Source organism: Salvelinus sp. IW2-2015, unplaced genomic scaffold (assembly GCF_002910315.2).
Source record: "Salvelinus sp. IW2-2015 unplaced genomic scaffold, ASM291031v2 Un_scaffold8763, whole genome shotgun sequence".
Classification (NCBI taxonomy): Eukaryota; Metazoa; Chordata; class Actinopteri; order Salmoniformes; family Salmonidae; genus Salvelinus; species Salvelinus sp. IW2-2015.
The window spans coordinates 1-7,165 of NW_019950022.1; the positions used below are offsets into that span (position 1 = coordinate 1).

General features: G+C 40.9%; 1 long non-coding RNA gene across 3 annotated transcripts in view; it reads left to right on the forward strand.

Annotated features, from left to right (window-relative positions):
* Nucleotides 1-2,016: 2,016 nt before the first annotated feature.
* Nucleotides 2,017-7,165, forward strand: part of LOC112079631 (uncharacterized) — a 6,525-nt gene continuing 1,376 nt past the window's right edge. For all 3 annotated transcript variants that reach the window (XR_011479312.1, XR_011479313.1, XR_002895995.2), the window contains exons 1-3: nucleotides 2,017-2,059; nucleotides 2,182-2,284; nucleotides 2,466-2,514. This is a non-coding gene — a long non-coding RNA (uncharacterized lncRNA). The remainder of the gene's footprint in view (nucleotides 2,060-2,181; nucleotides 2,285-2,465; nucleotides 2,515-7,165) is intronic.

Here is a 7,165-nt window from a genome sequence, read left to right on the forward strand (position 1 = left end):
TCTTTGTATAAAGTCGTAGTGGTTGTGAATGGTCGTAGTGTGTTGTTTCAATAGCTAGGTGTTGTTTAATATGTCTTAGTCTGTGTTAATGTCAGTCTGTTGTTTAAAAGGTCGTGCTGTTTGTTAAAGTCGTAGTTGTGTTATAGGTCTTAGATGGTTGTTAAATAGGTCTAGTGGTGTTTAATTCGTAGTGTGGTGGAATATCTAGTGTTTGTTTAATAGTCGTAGTCGTGTTATAGTCTAGTTGTTGTTTAAATAGTCGTAGTGTGTGTTTAATAGGTCTAGTGTGTGTTTAATAGGTCGTGTGTTAATAGCGTAGTGTGTGTTAAAATATTCTAGTGTGTTGTTTAATTAGTCTGAGTCTGTTGGTTTAATATGATAGTGTGTGTTAATAGGTCTAGTGTGTGTATTAATTAGTCGTAGTGTGTTTGTTAATAGGTCTGTGTGTGTTAAAGGTCTAGATGGTTTTTAATAGTCGAGTGTGTTGTTTAATAGGTGTAGTCTGTTGTTTAATAGTCTGTTAGTGATGTGTTTAATGAGGTCGTCAGTCGTGTTGTTTTAATAGGTCTAGTCGTGTTGTTTAATAGTGTTAGTTGTGTAATGTTGTTTGTTTAATAAGGTCTAGTTTGTTATAGGTCTAGTCTGTTTTTATAGGTCTGGTTTAAGGTGTTGTTGTTTAATAGTCGTGTTGTAAGTAGTGTGTTGTATAGTGTATGTTGTTTTCTTGTTAAGTCGAGTGTTGTTTATAGTCTAGTAAGTCGTCAGTTGTTGTTTAATTAGTTAAAACCTGCAATTTCCCCCTGAGGGATGTTATTACATGTTCCTCACAACTAAAAGGTTGTCAACCAGTTTGCATATAATTTATTATTTTAATTTAAAACTGTTTGTATCTAGTGTATCCAGACAGCCTGTGCTGTTGTAACTGGTGTCTAGTGTATCGAACAGGCCCTGTTGCTGTTGTAACTTTTGTGTGTGTCTAGGTGTATCCGACCGAGGCCTGTTGCGTTGTACTTGTGTGTTATCTAGGTGTATCCAACCAGCGCCTTTGCTGTGTAACTTTGTGTGTGTATCTAGGTATCCAGACCAGGCCTGTGCTTGTGGCATCAGGCTTGGCGCTACGCATCATCACGAACCTTACCTCCGCCTCTACCCATCTCAACTATTACAGGTACCTCTCTCTCTGTCCCTCCGCTCTCTCCTCTGACCCCGCTCTACACGCATCCTCAACTATACAGGTACCTCTCTCCTCGTCCTCCGCTCTCTCCTCGATCCTCCGCTTACCCATCCTCAACTATTCAAGGTACCCTCTCTCTTCCTCCGTCTCATCCTCTGTCTCCGCTCTACCCATCCTTCAACTATTACAAGGTACCCTCTCCTCTGTCCTCGCCTTCCTCTGTCCTCCGCTCTACCCACCTCAACTATTACAAGGTACCTCTCTCCTCTGTCCTCCGCTCTCTCCTCTGTTCGCCCGCTCTACCCATCTCAATGATACAGGAACCTCTCCTCTGTCTCCCTCTCTCTCGTGCCTCCATCTCTCTCCTGTCCCCGCTCACCATCTCAACTATTACAAGCGTACACTCTCCTCGTCCTCCGCCTCTACACCATCCTCACTGATTAAAGGTACACTTCCTCTCGCTCTCTCCTCTTCCTCCGCTCTCTTCTGACCCCCGCATACCCATCCTCAACTATTCAGGGTATCACCATCTTCCTCTGTCCTCCGCTCTCCTCTGTCCTCCGTCAACCCATCCTCAACTCTTACAATCCTCTCCTCTGTCTCCCGCTCTCTCCTCTGACCCTCGCTCTACCCATCCTCGCAACTATTACAAGTCACCTCCTCTTGTCTCTCCTTCTCTCTTCCTCTGCCTTCTGCTCTCTGTCCTCCGCTCTTCCTTGACCCCCGCTCTCCCTCCCAACTATTACAAGGTACACCTCTCCTCTGTCCTCCGCTCTCTCCTCTGTCCTCCGCTCTACTCATCCTCAACTATTACAAGGTACACCTCTCCTCTGTCCTCCGCTCTCTCCTCTGTCCTCCGCTCTACCCATCCTCAACTATTACAAGGTACACCTCTCCTCTGTCCTCCGCTCTCTCCTCTGTCCTCCGCCCTCTCCTCTGTAACGTGTGCAGGGTAACGTGTGTGTCTCTGTGTGTGCAGGGTAACGTGTGTGTCTCTGTGTGTGCAGGGTAACGTGTGGGCCTTGAGGTGGCTTGTTGAGTTTCTGTCTTCGTCTCCTGGAATCCTGGAGTCCTTCCTCAGAGGGGTAGCAGTGGAACTGCACAACACCGGTACACACACACACACACACACACACACACACACACACCCATGTACACACACACACACACACACTGAATGAACATGTTTTGTCTGAATGGTTTCTTTCTCTGCAGATGGATGGTAGTAGTAGTAACAGAGTCTTTCTCTGCAGATGGATGGTTGTAGTAGTAACAGAGTCTTTCTCTGCAGATGGATCCCAGCTGTCGTCCTCCTTCCCTTCTTCCTCCCTCAAAGACCAGTGAGTTCTGTCATTCTGACTCTAAACATTCTGATCTGACTCTAAACATTCTGATCTGACTCTAAACATTCTGATCTGACTCTAAACATTCTGAACTGACTCTAAACATTTCTGATCGACTCTAGAACATTCCTGATCTGACTCTAAACATTCTGAACTGACTCTAAACATTCTGAACTGACTCTAAACATTCTGAACTGACTCTAAACATTCTGATCTGACTCTAAACATTCTGATCTGACTCTAAACATTCTGATCTGATCTAAACATTCTGAACTGACATCTAAACATTCTGAACTGACTCTAAACATTTGATCTGATCTAAACATTTTTGAACTGACTTATTCTAATTGACTCTAAACATTCTGATCTGACTCTAAATTCTGATTGACTTAAACATTTGATCTACTCTAGACATTCTGATCTGACTCTAAACATTCTGAATACTAAATCATTTGATCTGACTCTAAACATTCTGAACTGACTCTAAAACATTCTGAACTGACTCTAAACATCTTGAACTGACTCTAAACATTTCTGACTGGACTCTAACATTCTGACTGACTCTAAACATTCTGAATCGGACTCTAAACATTCTGATCGACTCAAAATTCTGATCCGACTCTAAACATTCTGACCGACTCAACATTCTGATCGACTCGAAACATTCTGAACCGACTCGAAACATTCTGATCCGACTCTAAACATATCTGCATCCGACTCGTAAACATTCTGAACCGACTGTAAACATTCTGAACCGACTGTAAACATTCTGATCTGACTCTAAACATTCTGATCTGTCTAACATTCTGAACTGACTCTAAAATTCTGAATCTGATCTAAACATTCTGAACTGACTCTAAACATTCTGAACGACTGTAAACATTCTGATCTGACTGTAAACATTCTGATCTGACTCTAACATTCTGAACTGACTGTAAAACATTCTGAAACTGACGCTACACATTTGAACTGATCTACTCTAACACTCTAACATTCTGATCCGTAACATCTATCCGATCTAAACATCTGATCGACTCTAAACATTCTGATCTGACTCTAAACATTCTGATCTGACTCTAAACATTCTGATCTGACTCTAAACATTCTAATCTTGACTGTAAACATTCTAAATCTGAATCGTAAACATTCTGATCTGACTGTAAACATTCTGATCTGACTGTAAACATTCTGACTGATCTAAAATTCTGAACTGACTCTAATATTTATCTGACTCTAACATTCTAATCTGACTCTAACATTCTAGATCTGACTCTAAACATTCTGATCTGACTCTAAACATTCTAATCTGACTCTAAACATCTGATCAGACTAAAACATTATGATTGACTCGAACACTCCTGAACTGACATAAACATCCTGAACTAGATCGATAACATATCTGATTGACTCGAAACATCTGATCTGACTCGAAACATTCTGACTACTCGAAACCATTCTGATCTGACTCGAAACATCTATGCTGATACATTCTGATCTGACTCGAAACATTCTGATCTGACTCGAAACATTCTGATCTGATCGAAACATTCTGATCTGACTCGAAAATTTGATCTGATCGAAATTCTGATCTGACTCAAACATTTCTGATCTGACTCGAACATTCTGATCTGACTCGAAACATTCTGATCTGACTCGAACATTCTGATCTGACTCGAAACATTCTGATCATGACTCGAAACATTCTGATCTGACTCGAAACATTCTGATCTGACTCGAAACTATTGACTCTGATACTGAGTAACATTCTGATCTGACTCGAAACATTCTGATCTGACTCGAAACATTCTGATCTGACTCGAAACATTCTGATCCTGACTCGAAACATTCTGATCTTGACTCGAAACATTCTGATCTGACTCGAAACATTCTTATCTGACTCGAAACATTCTGATCTGACTCGAACATTCTGATTCTGACTCGAAACATTTGATCTGACTCGAAACATTCTAACCTGGATTTGAAACATTCTAAACTGACGCTAACATTCTATCTGACGCTAAACTTTGATCTTGATTTTAAACATTTAACATTTTAAGAGAAGCCAGTAGTTTAGATTTAAAAGGAAATCTCATGTCAACATTGTAAAGTGCCTTTAAGATCATGGAGCGTTTCACCAGAAGGATTGTTATTTGTTTTCCATGTCCTGAGCTGTGTCCAGCTCTACCAGCAGTAATCATTCATTATCTCACTTTTCTTCTTTCTGTTGTATTTTACTGCTGTAGTATCTGCTGTGGTGTTCTGTATCTATAGTTCTGCTGTGGTGTTCTGTAACTCTATAGTATCTGCTGTGTGTGGTGTTCTGTAATCTATAGACTGCTGTGTGTTCTGTACTCTATAGTATTGCTGTGGTGTTCTGTAACTCTAAGTAACTGCTGTGTGTGGTGTGCTGTATCTAAGTATTGCTGTGGTGTTCTGTAACTCTATAGTATCTGCTGTGGTGTTCTGTAATCTATAGTATCTGCTGTGTGTGTGCTTTTGTACTCTATGTATCTGTGTGTGGTGTTCTGTAACTCTATGTATCTGTGTGGTGTTTGTAACTCTATAGTATCTGCTGTGTGGTGTTGTGTAACTCTATGTATGCGTTGTGTTCTGTACTCTATAGTATCTGCTGTGTGGTGTTCTGTACTCTATAGTATCTGCTGTGTGGTGTCTGTAACTCTATAGTATCTGCTGTGTGTGTGGTGTTCTGTAACTCTATAGTATCTGCTGTGTGGTGTTCTGTAACTCTATAGTATCCTGGTGTGTGCGTGGTCTCTTGTAACTCTATAGTATCTGCTGTGGTGTTCTGTACTCTATAGTATCTGCTGTGGTGTTCTGTAATTATAGTATCTCTGTGGGTGTTCTGTAGCTCTTATAGTATCTGCTGTGGTGCTTCTGTAACTCTATAGTATCTTGCTGTGTGGTGTTCTGTAACCTATAGTATCTGCTGTGTGGTGTTCTGTAATCTATAGTATCTGCGTGTGTGTGGGTTTCTGTAACTCCTATAGTATCTGCGTGTGTGGGTTCTGTAACTCTATAGTATCTGCTGGTGGTGTTCTGTAATCTATAGTATCTGTGTGTGGTGTTCTGTAACTCTATAGTATCTGCTGTGTGTGGTGTTCTGTAACTCTATAGTATCTGCTGTGGTGGTGTTTCTGTAACTCTATAGTATCTGCTGTGTGGTGTTCTGTACTCTATATATCTGCTGTGGTGTTCTGGTAACTCTATAGTAATCTGCTGTGTGGTGTTCTGTTAACTCTATAGTATCTGCTGTGTGTGGTGTTCTGTACTCTATAGTATCTGCTGTGTGGTGTTCTGTAACTCTTAGTATCTGCTGTGTGGTGTTTGTATCTTAGTATCTGCTGTGGTGTTCTGTAACTTATACGTATCTGCCTGTGGTGTTCTGTAACTCTATAGTATCTGTTGTGGTGTTCTGTAACTCTATAGTATCTGCTGTGGTGTTTGTAACTCTATAGTATCTGCTGTGGTGTTCTGTAACTCTATAGTATCTGTGTGTGGTGTCTCTGTAATCATAGTATCTGCTGTGTGGTGTTCTGTAACTCTATAGTATCTGCTGTGGTGGTGTTCTGTAACTCTATAGTATCTGCTTGTGTGGTTTCTGTAACTCTATAGTATCTGCTGTGTGGTTTTCTGTAACTCTATAGTATCTGCTGTGGTGTTCTGTAACTCTAAGTAGTATCTGGCTGTGGTGTTCTGTAACTCTATAGTATCTGCTGTGGTGTTTGTACTCTTGAGTATCGCCTGTGGTTCTGTAACTCTATAGTATCTGCGTGGTGTTTCTGTACTCTATAGTATCTGCTGTGGTGGTGGTTCTGTAACTCTATAGTATCTGCTGTGTGGTGTTTGTGAACTCTATGTATCTGCTGTGTGGTGTTTGTAACTCTATAGTATTGCTGTGTGGTGTTTCTTGTAACTCTATAGTATCTGCTGTGTGGTGTTCTGTAACTCTATAGTATTGCTGTGTGGTTCTTTAACTCTATTAGTTCTGCCTGGTTGGTTTCTGTACTCTATGTATCTGTGTGGTGTTCTGTAGACTCTAGAGATCTCTGTGTGTGTTTTCTGTAACTTATAGTATCTGCTTGTGTTGCTTCAGACTGTTTGTCTTAAATCTATAGTACTCTGTGTGCTACTTAGAATCCGTGGTTCTGTAACTCTATAGTATCTGCGTGTGGTGTTCTGTAACGTCTAATAGTAATCTGCTGTGTGTGGTGTTCTGTAACTCTATAGTATCTCTTGTGGTGTTCTGAATTAAGACTGCTTTGATGTGTAATCTGCTGTGTGTGGTGTTCTATTACATAGTATCTGCTGTGTGGTGTTCGAACTCTATAGTATCTGCTGTGTGCGGTTCTGTACTCTATAGTATCGCTGTGTGTGGTTCTGTAACTCTATATGTGGTTCTTACTCATAGTCTGTGTGGTGTTCTGTAACTGCTATAGTATCTGCTCTGCGCTGTGTGTTTGTAACTGCTATAGTATCTGCTGTGGTGTCGTAAACTCTTAGTACTCTGTGTTGGTTGTTCTGTAAGCTCTATAGTATCTGCTTGTGGGTTTCTGTAACTCTAAGTATCTGCTTGGTGTTGTAACTCTATAGTATCTGCTGTGGTTTCTGTAACTCTAATAGTATTGAT